Raw genomic sequence first — 8,526 nt, 5'->3', positions numbered from 1 at the left:
CTCATGACCCTCTTCTGCGCGGGTGAGGACAGCTGGCTAGCACACAGCAACAACCTCAGCAAAAATTCTGGCAGTCTGGATATTAAGGACCGTAATGGCAGGTCGCGTCGCAACAAAAACAAACGCCGCATTAACAGCGATAATAGTGAAGATACGGCAGTCAATGTCGGATTCAGAGGCTCTAAACCCGGTCAGTGGAAAAAGCCATTCAAAAGAACTACTCCGGGTCCGTCCAATTTGGACCGAATACTCGACCCCTCGTGCTAGATACACGGCACCCCGAAAAGCCAGCCAACCACAACAACAGGGACTGTTGGGTATTCAAGCAGGCAGGCAAGTTAATTGCCGAAAACAATGACAAGGGGCTGCATAGCGATGACGAGGAAGAGACCCGACCGCCGAACAATAGAGGACAGAATGGTTTCCCCCCACAGGTGCGGACGGTGAACATGATATACGCAACACACATACCCAAAAGGGAGCGGAAGCGTGCACTCAGGGATGTATACGCGATGGAGCCAGTTGCCCCGAAGTTCAATCCATGGTCCTCCTGCCCGATCACTTTTGACCGAAGGGACCACCCCACCAGCATCCGCCATGGCCGATTCGCCGCATTGGTTTTAGACCCAATCGTCGATGGATTTCACCTCACCAGAGTCCTGATGGACGGCGGCAGCAGCCTGAATCTGCTTTATCAGGATACAGTGCGCAAAATGGGCATAGACCCCTCAAGGATTAAACCTACCAAGATGACCTTTAAAGGCGTCGTACCAGGTGTAGAAGCCAATTGTACAGGCTCAGTTACACTGGAAGTGGTCTTTGGATCCACGGATAACTTCCAAAGTGAGGAGTTAATCTTCGACATAGTTCCGTTCCACAGCGCCTATCATGCTCTGCTCGGACGTACCGCGTTCGCAAAGTTCAACGCGGTGCCGCACTACGCATACCTCAAGGTCAAGATGCCAGGCCCTCGAGGAGTCATCACGGTCAATGGAAACACTGAACGCTCTCTCCGAATGGAGGAACATACAGCGTCTCTCGCGGCAGAAGTATAGTGCAGCCTCTTAAGGCAATTCTCGAGTCCGGCCGTTAAGCGACCGGACACGGCTAAACGCGCCCGGAGTAACCTACAACAAGACCACCTGGCACGTTCCGAGCACGCATAGCAGTGCGGCCCCAACCCCAGCCCCTGCAAAACGTCAATATAGGTCCTTCGCGTACACCATTACGCTCTGAAGATACCATGGGCATGGGGAGAGGGGCACGACCACGATAGGCCCAGAATGCGGCTCAACCACACCAGGGGCTCTCAAGTGTGTCGTTCTTTTTTTCTTTTTCCTTTTTATTTTTACCCACAGGACTCCGTTCGTCAGAGGCCCTGTCCGGCAGCAGACCTGCCGAACTCATGATGCAACAACCAGGGAAGGAGAAAGGCTACAACGAATATCCAGCTGGTCACCATTAGGAGCATTAAATCTGTTTTATGCACCATTCCGCAGCTTACCCCTGGAGGGGGACATGTTTAATAGTCCCATCCCTTGCTTATCGCACCATTTGTATCGTTCTGCATTTATAGCAGTTTTTCTTGAATAAGTAATGCAGCACCTTTTTGCTTCCAATTGCATTTCTTTCTTATACATATGTTCATTTATGACATGTTGCATCCTTACATTTTGGTACGGCTAAATACACCAGGGGCTTATGTTTCCCGCATCATGGTGTGATAAGTCCGAACACTTTCACAAGTGCGGCACCCCGAGCTTATAGCATTATATGCATCGGCTCCGAATCATGTCTTGGGTCAATAGTTGGGTTTGCCCGGCTCCCATGTTTTGGTACCTTACGTTCCGTTGTATCGGCTAAGGTAGCACTGGGAGAACCACTACGATTGCACCCCAATTGAGCTGGGCGAGCGCCTCAGTGGAGAAAGCTAAAACTGACCATCATGATAAGGCGAGAGCCGGTCGCTGTTCGAGAGGTTTTTTGCGAGTCCCTAAAGACTTATGCCGCTTAGAGCGAGGAGCCGGCTTTGTCGGGCCTAGGCGTGGATAGCGCCCCAAATTCGGCCTTCCGAAGACTAGGGGCTTCCCCGAAATTTAAAATTATAGAATTCTATGGCTAAGTGAGAGTGTTCAAGCATTATAAGTCCGGTTGCCTTGTTCGTTGTGTTGAGCGCCTCCCTAGATGGACCCAAAAATGGGAACAAGAGTGCTCAAGTTTATCCCGAACACCCCAGCACTCGTGGCATGGGGGCTGAAGCCGACGACTTGCCATCTCTCAGATTTGATAAATAGCCGCAAAGAAGGTAATATTTTAAATTAACAAGCGTTGCTTAGCGCATATGAACTAAGTTTTCAGCGCACAGGACAACAAAATGCGAGTCTACTCAAATATTACATCTTTGGAGCACTCACCCGCAATAATGCGGGCACCCTTCAGGACACTCTTATAATACATCTCGGGCGTGTGATGCTCCTTGCCCCGCGGTGGCGCATCCGTCACAAGCTTCTAAGCATCCATCTTGCCCCAGTGCACCTTTGCGCGGGCAAGGGCCCGACGGGTGCCTTCAATATAGGCGGAGTGCTTGATGACTTCAACCCATGGACACGCATCCACCAGCCGCCGCACCAGGCCGAAGTAGCTCCCAGGCATGGCCTCCTTCAGCCACAGCCGAACTATGAGGCCCTTCATGGCCTGTTCGGCCACCTTGTGGAGCTCAACCAGCTGCTTCAGCTGGTCGCTAAGGGGCACCGGATGTCCGGCCTCAGCATACTGAGACCAGAAGACCTTCTCCGTCGAGCTCCCCTCCTCGGCCCGGTAGAACGCGGCAGCATCGGACACGCTGTGAGGAAGATCTGCGAACGCTCCTGGAGAGCTCCGAATTCGGGTAAGTAACAGGTAATTAACACTCACATGCTTACTTTGCATGAAAAATGCCTTACCCGCTGCTATTTTCTTCAACGCCTCGATTTCTTGGAGGGCCTCGTAGGCTTTGGCCTTAGCGGCTTTGGCACTCTCAAGAGCCGATGCAAGCTCAGACTCTTGAGTCTTCGAGTCACGCTCCAGGCTCTCATGTTTTTCCATGAGATCCTGGAGCTCTTGCTGTACCTCCGCCAGCCGCGCCTCCTGCTTCTCTCACTCAGTGCGCTCCGCGGCCGCATTACGTTTGGCCACGGCCACCGCCTCCTTCAGGATCGCCACCTCGTTAGTGGCCCCTACAATACCCACGTTATCCTTGTCATTATTCTTGCAGCCAAAATCCTTTTCTGTAAGGTACAATTTTAATAAGGTGTTACTCACCTTCCTTTTCCTCGAGCTGCTTCTTGGCACGGCAGAGCTCGTTCTCGGACCGCTTGAGGCTTTGCTTCAAAGTATTGACCTCCGCAGTCAATGCGACAGAGGTCAGCAGCGCAGCCCGCAATCCCATATTGACATATTTTTTATGACTCCTGCGTATATCTTTTTAGATCCTCAGTCCGGCTTTTCTTTCCGAACACCGAACCGAGCATCAGGGGCTACTTTCTATGCGGTACTATTTTACATATATCAAAATTCTTACCTCAAAGCCTGTTAGAAGGCTGCTGCAGGCTTCGGTCAGCCCGCTCTTGGCGAGCTGAACCTTCTGAATCACCGCACTCATAACAGTGCGGTGTTCCTCTTCGATGGAGGCGCCATTGAGAGCCTCTAGCAAGCTATCCGGCGCCTCCGGTTGGACGGAGGCTGCCGGCGTCACGGTCTTGCCCTTCTTACAAAGGGGCCGCCCGCCAGACTCCGTAGCCACTATGGGTTCCGGGGCCGAGTCCGGTGCAAAGTCCGGGAGGTTGTTCTGCGACACCTCCGGGGCCTCCTCCTCCTGGTGGGTCCCTTCCCGGGATCCCACCTCGGCATCGTTCGCATCACGGGGGGTGGAGGCGCTCGGAGGAGAATCCATATCCGACGCACCTAAGGACCTGCTCGACGAAGCGGGAAGATCATCCTTGGGCGGACTGCAGGGTTGTATGCGGCATTAGAAAGACATTATGTGGCGAAAAGAAAAACCATGAAGTTATTCGGGAGTCCGGATACTTACGATCTCGCCAGGGGCTTGGCCCTTGGAGGCCAGTCCTTGTCGTCGTCGCTGGCGTTGGGAGAGCAGTCCGGGGAAAGAGTTTTCCCCTTCTTGGACCCTTCGGCCTCCCTCGTTGGGGATGCCTTCCTTTTCTTCACTCCCCCCGCTGGGGGAGAGGCTTTCTTTTTCTCCTCCTCGCCTTTGTGGGAGGAGTCTGCCTCGGAGTCATCATCCGATAACACCTGAAAATGGGAACTCTTCCGAGTGCCCGTGGCCTTCTTCTTGGCCTTCTTCTCCGGCACCACGTGGAGTGCCGGAGCCAGCAGCCCCGTTAAGCGGGCGTTCGCTGGGTCCTCTGGTAATGGGGCCGGACAGATAGTCTGTTCGGCCTTCTCCAGCCAGCCCTGTCAAAGGAGAGGGAGTTTAGATCCCGCATAGAGTCAAACTATGGAAAACAAACGCCCCGAAGAGGGCAAAATCGCTTACCTCGTCAGCTGGACGCTGCGAGCCGAGTCCGCGATCTTCGGTAGCGGATGCGGGGGCCTCGGCACCCTTAAACAGCACCTTCCAGACATCTTCATATGTAGTATCGAAGAGCCCGCTCAAAGTCTGGTGCTGCGCTGGATTGAACTCCCACATATTGAAGCCCCGTCGTTGGCACGGGAGAATCCGGCGGATGAGCATGACCTGGACTACGTTGACAAGCTTGAGCTTCTTGTCCACTAGCTTTTGGATGCAGGCTTGGAGTCCGGTCAGCTCCTCCGAATCACCCCATGTCCGGCCGCTCTCTTTCCAGGAGGTGAGCCGTGTGGGGATGCCAGATCTGAATTCGGGGGCCGCTGCCCATTTAGGGTCACGCGGCTCAGTGATGTAGAACCACCCCGATTGCCACCCCTTAATGGTTTCCACGAAAGTGCCTTCAAGCCAAGTAACATGGGACATCCTGCCCACCATGGCGCCTCTGCACTCCGCTTGACTGCCCTTCACAACCTTCGGCTTGATACTGAAGGTCTTGAGCCACAAGCCGAAGTGGGGCTGGATGCAGAGAAAGGCCTCACACACAACGATGAACGCCGAGATGTTGAGGATGAAATTCGGGGCCAGATCATGGAAATCTAGGCCGTAGTAGAACATGAGCCCCCGGACGAAGGGATGGAGTGGGAAGCCCAGTCCACGGAGGAAATGGGGAAGAAATACTACCCTCTCATGGGGCCTGGGGGTGGGAATGAGCTCTCCCTTGTTGGGGAGCCGGTGCGCGATGTTGCTGGATAGATATCCGACGCTGCGCAGCTTCTGGATGTGCCCCTCCGTGACGGAGGAGGCCATCCACTTGCCTCCCGCTTCGGACATAGTTGGAGGAGGTTGAGGTGAGATGTGCGGACTTGGGCGCTGGAGCTCGAGTTCGCGGAGATGGATAAGCCAAGGAGGAGGAAGGCGCAGGTAAAAGGGTTGGATCTTTATCCCCTTATATGGGCGGACAAAAACATGTGTCCCCACCGGCCTGATAAAACTCGCTTATCTCCCAAGCACCGGAATCAATGGCGCGGTTGGGTTACCCACGTCTGTATTGATGGGAATCCCAAAATAAGGGGAACACGATCTCTGCTTCGACAAGACGTGCCAAGGAAACCGCTTCGCTAAACGCGCTGAGGTGGTACAATAAAAACAATTCTAGTAAAGGCTTGGTAGTGGTGTGACGTCACGCCACCAAATAAGTTAGCAGATTGAACTTGTGTAATATTATTCTCTCTACGGTGGTACGTGGAATTTATTTTGCACAGCCGGACACTATCCTGGTGATTCACAATCTTCTATAAATTATTCGGAGAAGGAACCCGCCTTGCAATGCCGAAGACAATATGCGCGCCGGACTCATCGTCATTGAAGCCTGGTTCATGGGCTACTGAGGGAGTCCTGGACTAGGGGGTGTCCGGATAGTCAAACTATCATCATCGTCCGGACTCCAAGACTATGAAGATACAAGATTGAAGACTTCGTCCCATGTCCGGATGGGACTTTCCTTGTCGTGGAAGGCAAGCTTGGCGATACGGATATGTAGATCTCCTACCATTGTAACCGACTCTGTGTAACCCTAGCCCTCTCCGGTGTCTATATAAACCGGATGGCTTTAGTCCATAGCACGAACAACAATCATACCATAGGCTAGCTTCTAGGGTTTAGCCTCCTTGATCTCGTGGTAGATCTACTCTTGTAACACACATCATCAATATTAATCAAGCAGGACGTAGGGTTTTACCTCCATCAAGAGGGCCCGAACCTGGGTAAAACATCGTGTCCCTTGTCTCCTGTTACCATCCGCCTAGACACATAGTTCGGGACCCCCTACCCGAGATCCACCGGTTTTGACACCGACAGCCGACGTACTAGGGTACTCAAAATCTTGTGGGCCTACAGCTGGGCCGGCCCATTAATGTCGGCACAATCTCGTGGGCCTTTAGCTGGGCCGGCCCATTATGATCCGCAAGAATTTTGTGGGCCTTTACCTGGGCCGGCCCATTATGGCACACAAAAATCTTGTGGGCCTTTACCTGGGTCGGCCTATTATGGCCCGCGAAATCTTGTGGGCCGTTAGCTGGGCCAGCCCATTATAGTCCGCAAAATCTCGTGGGCCTTTAACTGGGCCGGCCCATTAAGGGCCGCAAAATCTTGTGGGCCTTTAGTTGGGCCGGCCCATTTAAACTTGTTTGGCCATGCCACGTGTCGACATATCATAGGCGCCTTCTGTCCAGTGAGTGGATGACATCTGTCCCAACAATGAGCCGACACGTGTTTCCTCTAGCCAATGATGATTTTACACGTGGAAAATCCCCATTGGTCGGGGCTGTTAACGGGTTATCGGATCCAAAACCCGACCCGATAGCTTAACGGTGTTCCGTTGCGGTGGATGCCACGTGTCAGTCACCCTTGATGAAAGCACTTTTGTGACGCGCGATTTATCGTCATGGAAGTGGACACTTCCGTGATGATAATTTTGGTAATGTCATGGAACACTTCTACGACAGCACATGTATGACTATCTTGATTCTGTCATAAATTTGTCATGGATGTACATGGATGACAAAAAACGCGACCTACTGTGACAAACACGTATCATCACGGAAGTGTATTTTTTTTGTAGTGCACTTCCGACGTGAACCGATCTGGTTCGAGGTGGTGGACCTGTCCAGCGCATATCATACGCTGCTGGGCCGGCCTGCGCTCGCCAAATTCATGGCGGTTCCCCACTACGTGTACCTGAAGATGAAGATTCCGGGGCCAAGGGCCTCATTACCATCACCAGCGACTATCGCAAGTCTCTAGAATGCGCCCGAGACGACACCAAGCTAGCCGAGTCGCTGGTCATTACCGAGGAGCGGCGCCGGCTCGACCGGATCGTTGCCCTAGCCGGCGAGGCCTCCGACGCATTGATCCCGACCCTGGACCTGGCCGATGAGGCCGCCTTTAGGCCCTCCAAGGAAACCAAGAAGGTGAAGCTGAACCCGGAGGAACGCAGCTGCAGTAAGTACGTTGTTGTAGGCGCCCGCCTCGACAACAAATGGGAAGGCGAGCTTGTCGACTTCCTCCATGAGAATCGGGATATCTTCGCATGGACCCCCAAAGACATGTCGGGTATCCCGAGGAAGTACGCCGATCACAAACTCCACGTCCGCAAGGACGCCAAGCCTGTTCGTCAACCCCTTCGTCGATTTTCCGAAGAGAAGAGAAGAACAATTGGTGAAGAGGTCGCCAAGCTCTTGGCGGCCGTCTTCATAATGGAAGTGTTTCACCCCGAGTGGCTGGCCAACCCAGTCCTCGTCCTAAATAAGAACAAGTCCTGGCGCATGTGTATCGACTACACCAGCCTCAACAAGGTCTGTCCCAAGGATCCGTTCACTCTCCCGCGGATCGACCAAGTCATCGACTCGACCGCCGGGTGCGAGCTGCTGTATTTCCTGGATGCCTACTCCGGCTATCACCAGATCAAGCTGGACCCGGCCGATTCCCTAAAGACGTCCTTCATCATGCCCTTTGGGGCGTACTGCTACATCACCATGTCGTTCGGCTTGAAGAACACCGGCGCCACCTTCCAACGCTGCATGCAGAAATGCTTGCTACCGCAACTCGGCAAGAACATCCACGTGTACATGGACGATATCATGGTGAAGACCAAGCAGCACCTCACGCTCCTCGACGATCTAAAGGACACATTCGCCAACCTCCGCGAATACAAGGTCAAGCTCAACCTAGAAAAGTGCGTCTTCGGCGTCCCAGCCGGAAAGCTGCTCGGCTTCCTCGTCTCGGAACGTGGCATCGAGGCAAACCCGGAGAAGATCAAGGCCATCGAGCGCATGCGCAAGCCAACACGGTTGCGCGATGTTCAGAAGTTCACAGGCTGCCTGGCCTCGGTCAGCCGGTTTCTAAGCCGGCTGGGTGAGAAGGCACTGCCCCTGTACCAGCTAATGAAGAAAACAAGCCCG

Source organism: Triticum aestivum, chromosome 1B (assembly GCF_018294505.1).
Source record: "Triticum aestivum cultivar Chinese Spring chromosome 1B, IWGSC CS RefSeq v2.1, whole genome shotgun sequence".
Taxonomy (NCBI): Eukaryota; Viridiplantae; Streptophyta; class Magnoliopsida; order Poales; family Poaceae; genus Triticum; species Triticum aestivum.
Note: the sequence above shows the minus strand (reverse complement) of the source record.